The sequence below is a fragment of the Panulirus ornatus genome, chromosome 26 (assembly GCF_036320965.1).
Source record: "Panulirus ornatus isolate Po-2019 chromosome 26, ASM3632096v1, whole genome shotgun sequence".
Taxonomy (NCBI): Eukaryota; Metazoa; Arthropoda; class Malacostraca; order Decapoda; family Palinuridae; genus Panulirus; species Panulirus ornatus.
In genome coordinates this window covers 10946613-10965827 of record NC_092249.1, presented here as the reverse complement: position 1 = coordinate 10965827, position 19215 = coordinate 10946613, and the positions used below count along the sequence as shown (strand labels likewise).

General features: G+C 38.7%; 1 protein-coding gene across 2 annotated transcripts in view; it reads left to right on the top strand.

Annotated features, from left to right (window-relative positions):
* LOC139757449 (uncharacterized) overlaps positions 1-18399 on the top strand; it is a 652064-nt gene extending 633665 nt beyond the window's left edge. For both annotated transcript variants that reach the window (XM_071677974.1, XM_071677975.1), the window contains exon 19: positions 5556-18399. The gene's annotated coding sequence lies outside the window, so the exon portion shown is untranslated. The remainder of the gene's footprint in view (positions 1-5555) is intronic.
* Positions 18400-19215: the final 816 nt, after the last annotated feature.

Genomic DNA, 19215 nt, shown 5'->3' with positions numbered 1-19215 from the left:
AATCTGCCCACCTCCCCTGCTTCTCATGCCACAAGCATCTTTTGCGCAAGCCATCACTGCTTCCCTAAATACATCCCATTCCTCCCCCACTCCCCTTACCTCCTTTGTTCTCACCTTTTTCCATTCTGTACTCAGTCTCTCTGGTACTTCCTCACACAAGTCTCCCTCCCAAGCTCACTTACTCTCACCACTCTCCTCACCCCAACATTCTCTCTTCTTTTCTGAAAACCTCTACAAATCTTCACCTTCGCCTCCACAAGATAATGATCAGACATCCCTCCAGTTGCACCCCTCAGCTCAGTAACATCCAAAAGTCTCTCTTTCGTGTGCCTATCAATTAACACGTAATCCAGTAACGCTCTCTGGCCATCTCTCCTACTTACATACGTATACTTATGTATATCTCTCTTTTTAAACCAGGTATTCCCAATCACCAGTCCTTTTTCAGCACATAAATCTACAAGCTCTTCACCATTTCCATTTACAACACTGAACACCCCATGTATACCAATCATTCCCTCAACTGCCACATTACTCACCTTTGCATTCAAATCACCCATCACTATAACCCGGTCTCGTGCATCAAAACTACTAACACATTTCAACATATTCCAAGACCCTTCATGCCGTTGATGCAACTGCCTTAACAAAGACAGTGAGTACTCACTACTTAATTGCAATTATAATGAAGATGCAAACCACATAAAATGGAACACTCAGAATAGTCATTGACTGCCTAACAACCACAAACACTCAATGCCTTCATAGTGAAATAAAGCTCCCCCCATTACAGTCCCACTTCAACATGCTCAGCACTCAGTTCTATGCAACAGTACTAGACCCTTCCCACCCAAACCACTCTATAACAAACCACCCACCACCAAGTAGAAATAGAAAGCTTGCCCCTGCCTTACACTTCAGTAACCTCTACTTATATATCTCCCCAGAACCAAGTAATATAACACTGACAAAACACATGATACTCTGAACTAATCCAACAAACATAAAACATCTGACCTCAGAAGAGGATATTACTTTAAACATGACTATACAATTCGGGTGGCAGAGGAGGTCCATTCAGAGTAGGCTTGTTGGCTATGGTCAGTAATGGGATATACTCTTAGACTTACTTTAAAATTGATATTACATAAAACATAATTTGTTACGAAAGGATTTTTTTTGTGGTGTGGTGGTGATGGTGACCTATTCGAAGAAAGTCAGTGAAGGTTATATACTAGTCTAATCAGAAAGTATTAACTATTGCATAGAGCTTGTGTCATGATGACTAATCTCCCCATTAGTTTATTGAAATGAAAATTCATTTAGACAGATGATTTATTGTTCTAATTAGTAATGTGAAGGCTAGCAGTATCAAGATTCATTGGGGACAGATTTATTCTAGTGTGATACATTTAGACCACTTCTGCCCTTACTTTTTTTCCTTTCTATGATAAAATGAAAATCAATTTAGACAAATAACTTTTCTTTCTAAATAGTAGCATGAAGACTAGCAGTAACAAGATTCACTGGGGCACAGATTTTCCAGAGGCACTTTTAAACCACTTCTGCCCTTTATTTTTTCCTTTCTATATAATCTTTTTGATATAGTGAATGATTATATTTACCACTGGTTTATCTTATGTTTAAATTGTTACTGAGAGAGGTGAATTGTAAGAACCAGTGGTTAAATGGCTTTCTAGATGTGGGATGAATATACTATAGGTAAGCATGTACAGCATGTATCTTAAGGCTAAATATTGTGAAATCTCTTTGTCCACTCCAGTCATTCTTTTTCCAGTATGGTGTCTCACACTATCCGAAGGGTTGTCTTTCTGGTCTGTCTCTTTCCTTTACACTGTCTATTACTATCCAGAAGGGCAGTCCTTCCAATTTATTTATGTCCATTATGTTGTCTCTTACTCTCCAGAAGGGTGGTCCTTCTAGTCTATCTCTATCCATTATGCTGTCTCTTAATATCCAGAAGGGTAGTCCTTCCAGGCTATTAATACTCTTTACAGGAAGAGCATCCCTAATCTGAAAATCCAAAATCCCAAATGCTCCATAATCCAAAACTTTTTGATCGGCAACATGACATACAAATGGAAAATTCCACACCTGACCTCACTTGCCCATGCTGGGCTCTGACACTCTGTTGGTGCCAGTTTGGTACAAACCATCGTCACTGCCAGACCTACATGCATTACTCACTGTTTTTTGCTTATTCTCTGCTCTATGTGAATAAGTGTAAGAAAATGATTGCATATAAGTAGCATATGAATTCAGAGTCAGGAATGAAGGTGATGCCAAACAACCACGGATTGTTCACATTAATGGCTGAGGTTGTGACACCTTATCTTTCTGATGGTTCAGTGTTACAAAAACTTTATTCCATGCACAAAATTAGTAAAAATATTGTGTACATTACCTTCAGGCTAAGTGTAAAAGTTGTATATGAAACATAGATAGATTTTGTGTCTAGACTTGGATCCCATCCCAAGATATTTCATTATATATTATCCATCATGACAAATATGGAAAACAGGATGGTTTGGAAACAAATGGGTTAGAGCTGAAACATACCTCAGCATTTCGACCTTTCACCTGTCTTCCTCAGGAGATACTGATTCCAGCATTCAGCAGAACCATATTCTCCAGTGAGTGATGGTCACCACCTGTTCACATCAATCTTCACTGCCTGACATGACGAGCAGATGAACTCAGACCTTGTGTTAATGTTCTTAATCCCTACCTCTAGGTAAGCTTTCACTTTATCACAAAATGGTCAATGCCAAGGCAACTACAGGCAAGTGACAATCCATTTAGTGATAGTGTGAAAGCTTACCTAGAGGAAGGGATTAAGCCCAACATTATCTCAGGATCTAGGTTCATCTGCTGGTCACGTCAGGCAATGAACATCGCTGCGAATGAACACAGTCCTGCCGAATGCTGGAAAAAGTATCTCTTGAGGAAGACCGTTGAATGGTTCAAAACGTTGAGGTATGTCTCAGCTCTAACCCATTTGTTTCCATACCATCTTGCTTTCCCCATGTCTCAATATGTATTTATTTATCTATTTATTTTGCTTTGTCGCTGTCTCCTGGGTAGGCGAGGTAGCGCAAGGAAACAGACGAAAGAATGGCCCAACCCACTCACATATACATGTATATACATACACGTCCACCCATGCAAATATACATACCTATACATCTCAACGTATACATATATATACACACACAGACATATGCACATATACACATACACACATGTACATAATTCATACTGTCTGTCTTTATTCATTCCCATCGCCACCCTGCCACACATGAAATAACAACCCCCTCATGGGTGCGAGGTAGTGCTAGGAAAAGACAACAAAGGCTGCATTTGTTCACACTCAGTCTCTAGCTGTCATGTAATAATGCACCGAAACCACAGCTCCCTCTCCATATCCAGGCCCCACAGAACTTTCCATTGTTGACCCCAGATGCTTCACATGCCCTGGTTCAATCCATTGACAGCACATCGACCCCAGTATACCACATCGTTCCAATTCACTCTATTCCTTGCACACCTTTCACCCTCCTGGATGTTCAGGCCCCGATCACGCAAAATCTTTTTCACTCCATCTTTCCACCTCCAATTTGGTCTCCCACTTCTCTTGTTCCCTCTGCTTCTGGCACGTACAGAGTAAAGAAGGCTGTAAAGATGAAAGGTAAAATTTTTCATTCTCTCATGCCCAACTCATTCCATCCCCTCATCCTAAATTGCTTTGAATTTCAAAGTTTACAGTGGGAAGAGAGAGACAGGAACAGAAATGGAGTGAAGATCAAGAAATGAAAGAGAGAAAGATAGGTGCATTGTGTATGTTCAGACCTACCTATTAACATCCTCTTAATGAATCAGAAAATTAGATCATCAGTGATCTCTACAACCCATGATATCAGTTAGCCATGCCATCTTTCCTGTAAGTAAAAGCAGGTCATCTTTTCAACGTCCTTTCCAACCCTTAAAATAGAAATTTTTCAGTTTGGTTATTAAATGTAATTCACCTTACAATATCAAGGATATTCACATAGCAGTGAAAAAAGAAATAACCTCATAAGTGTTTTTCATCCTTTACTTTTAGTGTGATACTGTGTTGAGGTTTTGTAGATACTTCAACCCAGTCCAATAGAAAGTGCAAGAGTAGGGCCTGAGTATCCAATGATTTGCCAATGCACTTTTTCTGGTTGTTTTAACCACAAAATATTAGGCAGCAGTTATTATTGCTTTAACTTACATCCTAAATCATTTCCTCTCATGATTAATGAGATTTATTGATCATCTTTTCATAACAGTAAAACTATTAAGTTGTAAAATTACTAATACCACCATTTGGACAGATGCTGGCATCACTGCCTCCACATTTACAAGAAAAACCTTTCTCATCTTGCTCAATTTTGTCCATAGTATCACTCACCACTCACTTTATAAACAGATCATCATCATCATTTAATTCAGGATTTCCTTCTTCCTAGCCCTCTAAATATAGCTAAAATCCTTATCAGAAGACTCATAAAAATGTGCTTTCATTAACTTGGCTGAAGAATGACTCACTATAGGGAAAATTATCATGCACTACCACCACAACCTCTATCCAGGCTTGGTGTCTGGCCTTGAAATTGACATCGGAACTCTCTGTGTAAATATCCATCTAGAGGCATTACTTGGCTCATGTAAATATTTGTGTGGTGTTAAAAGGTTAACTTGGTCAACTTTACTGCCTTTCTTATGGGAATGACTCATAAGATATGTTTGCCTGTTCCATGCTCCCTTTAGGTTCATTAGGTAGGCTGTCATCAGGTAGCAACAACTGATTCATCTCTCAGGTCTCCCAACCCTAACTGACAGCATACCTGCCCCTCTCTCTAAGACCCTTGCACTTACATCCCTTTCCACCCTATCCATGAACATATTGAATATCCATGGCGACAACACACATCCCAGCTGCAGAACCCTTTCCCTCCTTTACTTATTCATACACATATCTTTCACTCTAGATATAAAACTCTTCTGCTTCAAACAGCTTCCTTCCCTTACCATATATTCATAATCCTTACATAAAGCATCTCAGTCAACCCTTATCATATGCTTTTCCAAATCCAAAAACAATCTGAAATGCTTCTGATCCCAAGCATTTCTGACAAGGGATAACCTGTGTGCTGTCTCTTACCATCCAGAAGGATGCTCCTCACAGAATTTCTTCTGTGCACCAGTGTCCTTGCACAGCTCCAAATATTCCTCTAAATTAACGTTACTCTCACTTGTATATTCCTTATTCTGTCTTTCTACCTCTATCCTTGGTTTACTTCTTTCCTCCTACCATTCATCTCACTCATACACATGCTCATCATCCTTTAATATACATCCTTCCTATTTGTCATTGCCATTTCAGGAATCATGTCTTAATCTTTTCAATTACATATATGTCATTTTCTTATGCCCTTTACATCTATAGATTATATTTGTTTATCATTATTATGTCTTTCATTGTTGATATAAACTTTTTTATTTTTCAGAGAAAGTGTGATTATCCAACAACTATATATCCAGTTAAACCTACAGTCTGCAAGGATTATCTAACTTTAATAACTACTTATAAATCTGTCAAAGATCTGGTTATCTGACTTTTGGATCCCTAAATAAAATTTACACAGTCTTATGCAAGCAGGTTTTGATGGCTACCACTTCACTGCCCTGTGGTAGGATCCATACTATGGGCCCAATAGTGTGGTAACTGGGACCAGCTTTACTGAAAATTATAACTATCTGTAGTCACTTTTGTTTACATTGTAGGAATCCCGTACTGTGGCTCTTGGTGGCAGCTCTCATTCACATTGGACTTTATCAGGAAAGAAAGTCCTCTCATAATTTTAGCTAAAAACAGTGCAAACACATCAACAAGTTTTTCAGTGCTACAAAGATGTGGAAGTGTATTATGTTATTATTCCACAAAAGATTATTATTATAAAACTCAAAAAGAAACAAGAGCTAAGGGTTAGACATGCCATGAGTTTGATATAGTTAAGATAGCTTTGATGGAGGCTCCACTTTACTTAGGGATAGACTGTTCTGTGTGTTTGATTTAGGTAAGACAACTTTGGTGAAAGCTCCATTTTACTTAAACCTGTGTTGCAAGACTGTAAGGGGAGCTTCATTATCTTTTTGGTGTGTATATTTACATTACAGTATTGCATGATAAGTTTTTCAGTTTCAATTTCTTATTATTCCTTTGATAGTGTTACTAAAAGATATCTAGATATCTGAGTTTTTCAGTTAACAAACTTGCCACAAGTCCCAACAAGGTCAGATAATCAGACTCCCACTGTATTATACCTCTAGTCATTTTTCACTAAGGTATCAAATTTATATCTTATAAGGTTGCTAACTGTTCTCAGCTAGCCCATTGTCTGTCTTGTATATTACATTCAAGTTGTACATATCTGTCATAACATGACATGCTTAACTCTGAAATCATAGTTAGTGAAAGCAGTTCTATTTTTCTTTGGATATTATTTTTGCAACTTTTTGATTACAGATAAACAGTCCTGGTGCTCATTGTGCCTACACTGTTGAAGAATAAGTGAAGAACAACAGTAGATTTTATGATTTATGCATTCATGGGGCCATGCCATTGTCATTAATGTTGATATGGTGTAAATTCATAAATGTATATATATATATGTATATGTATAGCTACAGGTACATAGAATGAAGAATTTTTGGAACACCATTCTAGTATAGACATGATGGAATGTCTTATTAGTTTTTATAATAGCTTACTGAGTTTTGTCTGTGAATTTTTATATATAAAAAGCTGTTAATGTGCCAATTTGATTTCACATATTCAGTAAACCTGAAGTCCTCAGATTTATTTTTGTCAGTCACGGCCACTGGCATAACTTTCTTATTTGAAATGAATGTCTAATTTCTGTATGCATTTTGATTTTCTGCATACTGTAAGTCGAGACATAAAGTTTGTACAAAGAAATATATTCTTTGCACTTTATCTAGCTTGGTTCCAGCATTGTCCAAATATTGAAAAGAATATGGTCTAGACTGGCCTTGGAGCATATGCTGGCAAGGCCTCATGTTGTACTTCTTTTCTCCTTTATATGTACCACAGACTTTCCTTAGTAGTACACACATGATTAACAGTCAGTTATTATCTGCCCACCAGAACATCAGATCATGCAGAAATTCATTAAAAAGCTTTGCCCCTCTAGAAAGCTATATTGATGTTGTATAAAATTTGAATTTTTCTCTTGTCCAAAACTAAGGTATTGACATACAAAACCCAGTCATCTGGCTATATGGAATGTAGAAAGTTAAAAGGTTTGAAATGATCCCTAAATACCTGAAATTCCTGTGATTTTGAGAGAGAGTGCAACTGCCTCTTAGTTTTGGAACAAACCAGCAATGGCTTTTCAATAAATCATCCCTTCAAGTCAACAAGTTCATTTTAAACTCAAGCAAAAGAAAACCCATTGTTCCTTTCCTTTATTTGAATTAATCTTTATGATTTTCAGAGTCTGTATCAGTCTGTGGAGAATCAATAATGACTTCATAGGGTTACATCATAGGTACTGTTTTACTGTTTTGTTTTATTCCTTAATCACCGGTTATATTACATATTATTCATTTTTTTTCACTGGCTATTGGAATTCACTTTTATTGTTTTATGTAAGTGGCACATTTTGTGGAAACTTTACAGTTAAGCTCTGCCAATTCGATCATACTTTTTTTATGGCAGTTACCATTCCTAGACAAATGTCGTTATTGAGAATAGGCCTCAAATGAAATATGATAAAGGGCCAACAAAACAAAGGAGAAATTCGTGAGGTCTCTCTACTTCTTTGAACCTCTGGTAATGGGGCAGTTACTTTTTCATATTTACTCAGTTTCCCATGTTAGCAGCTACAGCAATAGATGAAGAACAGTCTCATTTGTTTATATCAACACATGACTGTCATGTTTAATGTCCTAAAACCAGAGTCCTAGCTACAGCTAAGCCCCACAAGCCACTTCTTAGGCCTTCAACCTCTTGACAGCAAATTGTACACCATTGTACACCAGATTGCTCCAGTTCTCTCTATTGTATGCATGCCTCTCACCATCCTGCCTGTTTAAGCTCTGATACCTTAATGCCTCTTGCACTCCATCCTTCCATCTCCTTCTCAGTTTCCCTTTCCTCTTGTTCCCTCTGCTTCTGGCACATACAGAGTAAAGAAGGTTGTAAAGATGAAAGGTAAAATTTTTCATTCTCTCATGCCCAACTCATTCCATCCCCTCATCCTAAATTGCTTTGAATTTCACCAGATTTTCACCAGATCACCAGATTGCTCCAGTTCTCTCTATTCTATGCATGCCTCTCACCATCCTGCCTGTTTAAGCTCTGATACCTTAATGCCTCTTGCACTCCATCCTTCCATCTCCTTCTCAGTTTCCCTTTCCTCTTGTTCCCTCTGCTTCTGGCACGTACAGAGTAAAGAAGGCTGTAAAGATGAAAGGTAAAATCTTTTATTCTCTCATGCCCAACTCATTCCATCCCCTCATCCTAAATTGCTTTGAATTTCAAAGTTTACAGTGGGAAGAGAGAGACAGGAACAGAAATGGAGTGAAGATCAAGAAATGAAAGAGAGAAAGATAGGTGCATTGTGTATGTTCAAACCTACCTATTAACATCCTCTTAATGAATCAGAAAATTAGATCATCAGTGATCTCTACAACCCATGATATCAGTTAGCCATGCCATCTTTCCTGTAAGTAAAAGCAGGTCATCTTTTCAACGTCCTTTCCAACCCTTAAAATAGAAATTTTTCAGTTTGGTTATTAAATGTAATTCACCTTACAATATCAAGGATATTCACATAGCAGTGAAAAAAGAAATAACCTCATAAGTGTTTTTCATCCTTTACTTTTAGTGTGATACTGTGTTGAGGTTTTGTAGATACTTCAACCCAGTCCAATAGAAAGTGCAAGAGTAGGGCCTGAGTATCCAATGATTTGCCAATGCACTTTTTCTGGTTGTTTTAACCACAAAATATTAGGCAGCAGTTATTATTGCTTTAACTTACATCCTAAATCATTTCCTCTCATGATTAATGAGATTTATTGATCATCTTTTCATAACAGTAAAACTATTAAGTTGTAAAATTACTAATACCACCATTTGGACAGATGCTGGCATCACTGCCTCCACATTTACAAGAAAAACCTTTCTCATCTTGCTCAATTTTGTCCATAGTATCACTCACCACTCACTTTATAAACAGATCATCATCATCATTTAATTCAGGATTTCCTTCTTCCTAGCCCTCTAAATATAGCTAAAATCCTTATCAGAAGACTCATAAAAATGTGCTTTCATTAACTTGGCTGAAGAATGACTCACTATAGGGAAAATTATCATGCACTACCACCACAACCTCTATCCAGGCTTGGTGTCTGGCCTTGAAATTGACATCGGAACTCTCTGTGTAAATATCCATCTAGAGGCATTACTTGGCTCATGTAAATATTTGTGTGGTGTTAAAAGGTTAACTTGGTCAACTTTACTGCCTTTCTTATGGGAATGACTCATAAGATATGTTTGCCTGTTCCATGCTCCCTTTAGGTTCATTAGGTAGGCTGTCATCAGGTAGCAACAACTGATTCATCTCTCAGGTCTCCCAACCCTAACTGACAGCATACCTGCCCCTCTCTCTAAGACCCTTGCACTTACATCCCTTTCCACCCTATCCATGAACATATTGAATATCCATGGCGACAACACACATCCCAGCTGTAGAACCCTTTCCCTCCTTTACCTATTCATACACATATCTTTCACTCTAGATATAAAACTCTTCTGCTTCAAACAGCTTCCTTCCCTTACCATATATTCATAACTCCTTACATAAAGCATCTCAGTCAACCCTATCATATGCTTTTTCCAAATCCATAAATAACATGTACATAGCCTTCAGTTTCTCTATTTCTTTCATACATTCTGGTGATTGGGAATATCTGGTTTGATATGAGGAATGTACATAAATGTACACGAAGTATGAAAGATGGTTAGTTGGAGATACTGGAATGCACTTATTGATAGGAGTGAAAAGAGACACTCTTTGTCAGGTGGTCAAATGTCTGATCATTGCTTGATTGAGAAGAGGCTGAAACTTTATAGAGGCTTAAGGAAAAGAGGAAATGATATGGGTGAGAAGAGGGTGGTGAAAGTGAGTTTGGAAAAGTGTCTTAGGCATGTGAAAAAGGATAGTGAGTGGTGGGTGACAAAGTTTAGTTGCTGGTAAATGAGAAAAGAGAGGTTTATGGGTATTACTTACAGGGAAGGAGTGCGAGTGATAAAATGTTTAAGAGCGAGCCGCAGGGGGTAAAGAGGAAGGTGCTGGGGCTGAAAAAGAGGACAAATGAGAGTTGAGATGAGCAAGTATCAGCAAACTTTAGAGAGAATAAGAAAATGTTTTGGAAGGAGGTTTTTAATGTGAGAAAAACAAGGGAATAATTGAGAACGTTAGTGAGCAGGGCAAGTAAGGAAGTGGTAATAGGCAGATATGAGCTGAAGGGGCTATTGAATAAATAAGTTGAAGGATTGTTGAACGTGTTTGATGATAGGGTGGGGTGGCAGGTATAAGGCATTTAAGTCAGGGAGGTATGCAAAGTGAGATGATCATGGCAAATGGTTTAAAAAGAGAGGGTGAAAGCCTTCCTTAAGATGAAATGTGGCAAAATGGCTAGAATGGATGGTATGCAGATAAATTTCTTAAGAAAGGGGTAACTTTGCTGTTGATTGGTTAGTTGGTATTTTTGTGTACATATGCACTGATCTTGCTGTGATGCCTGAAAATTGGCAGAGTACCTTTGTAGTGCCATTGTATAGAGGCAAAGGGGACGAAGGTTGATGTTTGAAACTGAGATATAACCTTGTTAAGTGTACCTGGTAAGTTTTATGGGAGAGAGGTGATGGACAGGGTGATGGTATGCAGAGACTGAGGCAGAACAATGATGTTTCAGAAGTAAAAGAGGATGTGTGGATCAAGTGTTTGCTTTCAAGTGAGTGTGAAAGAAATAATAAGAGAAGCAGAAGGATTTATTGTAGCATATATGGATCTGGGGGGAGTACGTGATAGGGATGACCAAAAAGCTTTGTGAAAAGTGTTACAAAAGTATGGTGTAGAAAGAGCACTATTAGAATCAGTTAGGAGTTTTTGTTGAGAATTAGGCATGTGTGCGACTAGGTAGAGAGGAAGGAGAGTGGTTCTGTGCAAAGATGGGTCTGTGACAGAGATGTGTGGTATCACCATGGCTTGAAAATTGTTGAAGAAAGAACTGTTCCTTGGGAACTCTGCTGTGGAACTTAATTGTTTTAGAGATGAAGCCATCATGAGTGACTCTGGGGTGGTGACTTGTCAATGAATTGGCCAGGTTCAAATTACAGAGGCATAACTTTGTTGAGTATTCCTGGGAAATTATATGAGAGTGTATCGATTGAGAGGGTAAAGGCATGTGCAGAGCAACAGATTGGGGAAGAGCAGTGTGGTTTCAGAAGTGGTAGAGGATGTGTGGATCAGGTGTTTGCTTTGAAGAATGTATGTGAGAAATACTTAGAAAAACAGATGGATTTGTATGTAGCATATATGGATCTGGAGAGGGCATATGATAGGGTTGATTGAGATGCTTTGTGGAAGGTTTTAAGAGTATATGACATGGGAGGTAAGTTGTTAGAAGTAGTGAAAAATATTTATCAAGGATGTAAAGCATGTGTACGAGTAGGAAGAGAGGAAAATGATTGGTTCCCAGTGAATATTGGTTCGCAGCAGGGGTGTGTGATGTGTCCATGGTTGTTTAATTTGTTTATGGATGGAGTGGTTAGGGAGGTGAATGCAAGAGTTTTGGAGAGAGGAGCAAGTATGCAGTCTGTTGTGGATGAGAGGGCTTGGGAAGTGAGTCAGATGTTGTTCACTGATGATACAGCGCTGGTGGCTGATTTGGGTGAGAAACTGCAGAAGTTTGGTAAAGCATGTGAAAGGTGAAAGTTGAGAGTAAATGTGAGTAAGAGCAAGGTTATTAGGTTCAGTAGGGTTGAGGAACAAGTTAGTTGGGAGTAAGTTTGAATAGAGAAAAACTGGAGGATGTGAAGTGTTTTAGATATCTAGGAGTGGATTCAGCATCGAATAGAACCATGGAAGTGGAAGTGAGTCACAGGATGGGGGAAGGGGCAAAGGTTCAGGCAGCATTGAAGAATATGTGGAAGGTGAGAATGTTTGTGCAGTGTTTATGATACTGGTGAAGGATCTCCTGGACATGCTGAAGGTGGACTGTGTAGGGTGAGTCCCAGATGAGTGCATTGTCCATGAACTTGGCATGGTTGTTGACACCTTCCAGTGTTATGTCACCATGTAAGCAAAATTCACCATAAGGTCACATAGAAACTTGTAACATCCCCATGGTGTGATAAAGGCACCTGCGCTCCTCTGCTAGCGGAAGCTGCCAGTATCCCAGTATCATGTCCATTGTGATGAAATATTTGGAGTCAGGGATGACCTCCATGATGGCATTGTGTGGTGTTGAGGAAGGGTGGGCAGGCTGCAAAGCTTGCTTTTTCAGCCTGGTGATATCCATGGTGATGTGGAGGCCTCCCTTTTGCTTTTGTTGCGACCACCATGAGATTACACACTCAGATATCTCATCACTTAGTGGCTGGATGATCCCTTGCTATACTATGTTAAGCATTTGCTTGGTATTTGCATGGTATCTGCCAGGGAATGGCCTGGGGAGCGTCGAATGCATAGGGCTATATGTCCTACAGATGGATATCATACCAGGAGAGCATAGCATTGTCTATGTTATGGAATATGTTGATCGTGGTGTTAGTAGATCCCACAGCTGACAGTTTACTGCTGTTTGACATGAGACCTTCCTTGTCCTGCGGAAGGGAAAAGTCAGACTCGGGGAGATCATTTTTGATCATGTCCTAATCAGTGACACAAACTTAATCAACCCTTGCAAAGTAGGTGAGAGTTTGTCAAACAGAGGTCACAGTTTGATTAGATTAGATAAATTTAGATTGTGAAATAAATGACAACAAACCCTTGATCCCAGATTACAAGCTAACAAATTTTGAAAACATTAGACAAGAAATTGGCAGGACCAGTTGGACAAAACTTCTCGATGTTTACACATTAGAGGAAAAGTGGAATGATTCAAGAACACACTACTCAAGATTGAAAATAGCATTTATGTTTTATTTATCATACTTTTCGCTGTCTCCTGTGTTAGAGAGGTAGCGCAAGGAAACAGATGAAAGAATGGCCCAACCCACCCACATACACATGTACATACATAAATGCCCACACATGCACATATACGTACCTAAACATTTCAACGTATACATACATATACATACACAGACATATACATATGTACACATGTACATATCCATACTTGCTACCTTCTTCCATTCCCATCACCATCCTGCCACACTTGAAAATGGCACCCCCTTCCCCCCGCATGCATGTGAGGTAGTGCTAGGAAAAGACAACAAAGGCCACATTCGTTCACACTCAGTCTCTAGCTGTCATGTGTAATGCACTGAAACTACAGCTTCCTTTCCACATCCAGGCCCCACAAAACTTTCCATGGTTTACCCCAGACACTTCACATGCCCTGGTTCAATCCATTGACAGCACATCAACCCTGGTATACCATATCATTCCAATTTACACTGTTCCTTGCACGTCTTTCACCCTCCTGTATGTTCAAGCCCCAATCGCTCAAAATCTTTTTCACTCCATCCTTCCACCTCCAATTTGGCCTCCCACTTCTCCTTGTTCCCTTCACCTCTGACACATATATCCTTTTTGTCAATCTTTCCTCACACATTCTCTCCATGTGTCCAAGCCACTTCAATACGCCCTTTTCTGCTTTCTCAACCACACTCTTTTTATTACCATACATCTCTCTTACCCTTTCATTACTTACTCGATCAAACCACCTCACACCACATGTTGTCCTCAAACATCTCATTTCCAACACATCCACCCTCCTCCGCACAACCCTATCTATAGCCCACGCCTCGCAACCATATAACTTTGTTGGAACCACTATTCCTTCAAACATACCCATTTTTGCTTTCTGAGATAATGTTCTCGCCTTCCACACATTTTTCAACGCTTTCAAAACTTTCGTGCCCTCCCCCACCCTGTGACTCACTACCGCTTCCATGATTCCATCCGCTGTCAAATCCACTCCCAGATGTCCAAAACACTTCACTTCCTCTAGTTTTTCTCCATTCAAACTTACCTCCCAATTGACTTGTCCCTCAACCCTACTGAACCTAACAACCTTGCTCTTATTCACATTTACTCTCAACTTTCTTCTTTCTTACACTTTACCAAACTCAGTCACCAACTTCTGCAGTTTCTCACCCGAATCAGCCATCAGTGCTGTATCATCAGCAAACAACAACTGACTCACTTCCCAAGCCCTCTCACCCACAATAGACTGCACACTTGCCCCTCTCTCCAAAACACTTGCATTCACCTCCCTAACAACCCCATCTATAAACAAATTAAACAGCCATGGAGACATCACGCACCCCTTCTGTAAACTGATATTCACTGAGAACCAATCACTTTCCTCTCTTCCTACTCGTACACATGCCTTACATCCTTGATAAAAACTTTTCACTGATTCTAGCAACTTACCTCCCATACCATATACCCTTTATACCTTCCACAAAGCATTCTATCCACTCTATCATATGCCTTCTCCAGATCCATAAGTGCTACTTATAAATCTATCTGCTTTTCTAAGTATTTCTCACATACATTTTTCAAAGCAAACACCTGATCCACACATCCTCTACCACTTCTGAAACCACACTGCTCTTCCCCAATCTGATGCTCCATACATGCCTTTACCCTCTCAATCAATACCCCTCCCATATAATTTCCCAGCAATACTCAACAAACGTATACCTCTGTAATTTGAACGCTCACCCTTATCCCCCTTGCCTTTGTACAATGGCACTATGTAGCATTCCGCCAATCCTCAGGCACCTCACCATGAACCATACATACATTGAATATCCTTACCAACCAGTCAACAACACACTCACCCCTTTTTTTAATAAATAATATATTCAGTGAATTCAGAAAATAACATATTCAGTGAAGTACAAAAAGAACTTGCAATATTTCAAAACCATCATGGATGAATAGGAGAATAGAAAGACTGACTCACCAAAAGAAGAAAGCATACAAGAAATTCAAATCAATGGTAACCATTGAAAATCACCAGGAATTAATCAAATTCCAAAGAAAATGTAAGGTCAAAAGACAGAGTAAATACTACGAAGGAAATAGAATATCCTTCAAAGTTAAGAATAATCTTAAGGAATTCTTCAAGTACATAACACAAAAGAAGACAGTAAAAGAAGGAATTGGACCATTTCGAAACAAAGATGACACACTGAATACTGACGACAAGGGAATGGCAACCACACTAAATTATTCTTTCAACTCCATATTCATAATTGAAGAAACATCTCAAATACCACAACCAATTAAAATGTTGCAAGGATCTGATGAAGAAGAGTTGAAGGTTAGAGAATAAAGAGCTCTAAAGTACTTAAATACCTGGACCAATTAAATCCTAACAAATCCAATGGCCCGGATAACTTGGCTCCAACATTTTTAAAGGAGGTCAGGAGACAGCTGATATACCCCATAACAAAAATATTTAAAGAATCTCTATCAGAAGGTCAGGTGCCAACTGACTAGAAACTAGCAAATGTTACTCCTATGCATGAAACATGAAACAAACAGTGTGCCTTGAACTACCGCCCAATTAGCTTTATGTCAGTGTTAGGTAAAGTGATGGAAAAAATAATTAGAAATAAAATTGTCATGTTTCTAGAACACAAAATTATATTGGACAACCAACACAGTTTCCACTATAGAAGATCCCACTTGATGAATTTTTGGGAATTTTTTAATATTATTTATTAGAACTGTGACAAAAGGCTTTCAATAAAGTACCTCACAAGAGACTTTTACAAAAATCTAAAGCACACGGAATCAGTGAAGAACTCTATACATGGATCAGAGACTGGCTTACCAGAAGAAAGCAGCATGTAGTATTAAACGGTGAAGCCTCAGGTTGGCTAGACATGATGATTGGTGTGCTACAGGGGTTGGTCCTAGGCCCAGTTCTTTTAGTGATATACATTTATGACCTAGAACTCAGTCTCATATCTAAGATCTCCAAATTTGCTGATGATACTAAACTAGGAGGTAGAGCTGTAAGCAGGAGGGACTGTGAAATGATTCAAAGAGATCTTAACTTATTAGCAGAATGGTCAGACATATGGCAAATGAAGTTTAATGTAGACGAATGTAAAGTTATGCAATTTGGAGACAAGAATATACATTACAACTACAAACTATTTGGAAGCTCTCTAACTAAAGTAAATGAAGACAATGACCTTGGAGTTGTCATTAGCAACAGTCTGAAATACACTAAACAGTGTCAAGCAGCAAGTGAAAAAGGTAACCAAATGTTAGGTTTCATAGCCAGGAACATAGATTATAAGACACCAGAAACAATCTTCTCACTTTATAACTCTGTAGTAAGACCACATCTTGAATATGCAGTCCAGTTTTGGTCCCAAAACTATAAAAAGGATGAGGAAAAATTAGAGCAAGTACAGAGATGTGTAACAATATTGATCCCGTCCTTTAGAAATCTGGCATACGAAGAGAAGCTAAAACGATTGGATCTCTTCTCCCTTAAAAAATGTAGACCTTGCAATGACTTAATCCAGGTGTTAAAACTACTGAATAAGTTTGATAAGTAAACCATGAGCATATTTTCGAAATACAAGAAAAAATAGTTACTAGGATAAATAGAATGAAATTCAAAGCTAAAAATGTATGGACGTGGGAAAAAGCTTCTTTTCATATAGGTGTGTTGAACACTGGAATGATTTACTGTGAATGCTAAAACTATAGATGCCTTCAAAAGTTGTTTAGACATTTTATAAATTCAGATATACTTTGAGAAAAACACCTGGAATAAAAGTATAAATGACAGTGCCAATGGGGCTTATGTACAAAAGTGGGGAGTCAGTGATAGCTTAAAAAAGTACTGAGTGGAATTATATTTTTTTTGTCAAGGTAGATAATTTTTTTTTCAGACAACTCAGTTATAGGCCAATCAGGCCTCCTGTTGTCTGTCTTTCTCATGTAAACTGTAGTAGTCTGATGGCTGTTTCTCCGCTAGTGTCGGGTGTGCACAGCAGAGCCTCTCAATGTATCCCATCAAGCAAAAACACTCTGCTGTTAATTTTTGTTATTACTAAGTGAGGCAAGCTGTATTTAATGGGTGTGGAAAGCTTTTTCAGTTACAGGATAAGCTATCCATAGGATTTTCTGTCTATCTACATGTTTATCTCTGATGTCCGTTTCCTTGGGAATTCTCATCAAGGGGATGGCCACTGCAAAAGTCTCCACGTATCTCTGTCCTTTTATGCTTCCCTCACATTCAACATTCTACACATTCTTCCACTATTTCTCTCCCTCCAATGCTCTTTCACTGTTTTCCCATGTCACAAGTGGTCTTCTTTCCTTTAATCTCTTATAAGATCTCTTTATAAACCTGCCTTCTTGCATTCTTTCCACATGCCCAAACCATCTCAAAGTATTAGATTTCACCCTCTCTGCTACTCCACAATTCATTCCCTTTGCATTCCCTGCAATACCAAATTTTTCATACATCCCTTAATTTCTTTCTTCATACCACATGCTCCTTTTAAATGATTTATTTCCACAGCCTGCTTTTTTGACCTCTGTGACTCATTCCATGTCTATGTTTTGGCTGCACAGGTCTCGGTTGGTAGGCCTAAGCTGTTCCTTAATCCTTTCTTCACTTACATACATAACCTCTATGTTTCATTATTCTGTTAAGGAATCAAATGGCTCTTCTACAATGTACTGCTCTCTCCCATCTCTCCGTCCATCTCACCAAGCTTACCCAAGGTAGCTCCTAAATACTTAAATTCTCTCACCTCTTCCAGTTTTTCTCACTCCATAGCTATAATACAGTCTAGCATACTTTCTTCTTTTACTCTATAGGGTTTTGCATATCACACACTAACTAAAATGCTTCATGACTATTCACATTACTTACTAAATCAATTTAATCGATTAGGCTCATATCTTTTACCCCTAACCTCTACAAACTCTTTGATATAGAGCTCAATATTTCCTGCCTTACAGCTACATTCGGGTATTGTCATATACCTAAAGTAAGCATGATACAGGGAGGATGTTCTTTGGTATAGAAATGAGAATAATTTATTTAACAGGGTTCTTCTTTCCATGTTTCCTTGCTGTAGAGGGTTTGGTTGCCTTTACAGTGCCTGACCATAGGTTCACATGTTGGCCATTGGAAAATGTCTTCAATTCTTAACAAGGAAAGAAGAAATTGGAGCTACATACATGCTATTGTATGTTCCTTGGCTAGGTTGGGATCATTTTGTTTGCTCTTACCACCTGGTAGAACCAACTGGTAGAATTAAGAGCTAGGGTAATGCTGGATTGATCAACTGAGAATAATAGTATCAATAACATCTCTTCCATAAAAACAGGTTGATTCTCTTCTCTGGTTTGTCCCTGAAGCATGAGATATTCTTTCTTAGTGTCAAGGTTAAGACTCAGACCCTTTGTCTGTTGGGGATCACTGGCTTTTCTAACCTGTTGCTATTGTTTTAAGTAGAAAATGGCTATTCGTTTGTTCTGGGTTTACCTTCTGCCATGGAAAGTTCACTTCTCCATAGCATGTAATGTCAAGATCTTTTGCTGCCAAACCAGCTTTTTCCATCCCATGAATCAGTATCCTTTTCATGTGTTTTTGTATTCAATATTTAGTTTATTGGGATTTAGGATTCTTTATTCATATATTTTTTTTCTATCCCTGGGGATAGGGGAGAAAGCATACCTCCCACGTGTTCCCCGCATGTCATAGAAGGCAACTAAAGGGGACAGGAGTTGGGGCCTAGAAACCCTCCCCTCCTTGTATTTTAACTTTCTAAAAGGGGAAACAGAAGAAGGAGTCATGCGGGGAGTGCTCATCCTCCTCAAAGGCTCAGATTGGGGTTTCTAAATGTGTGTGAAT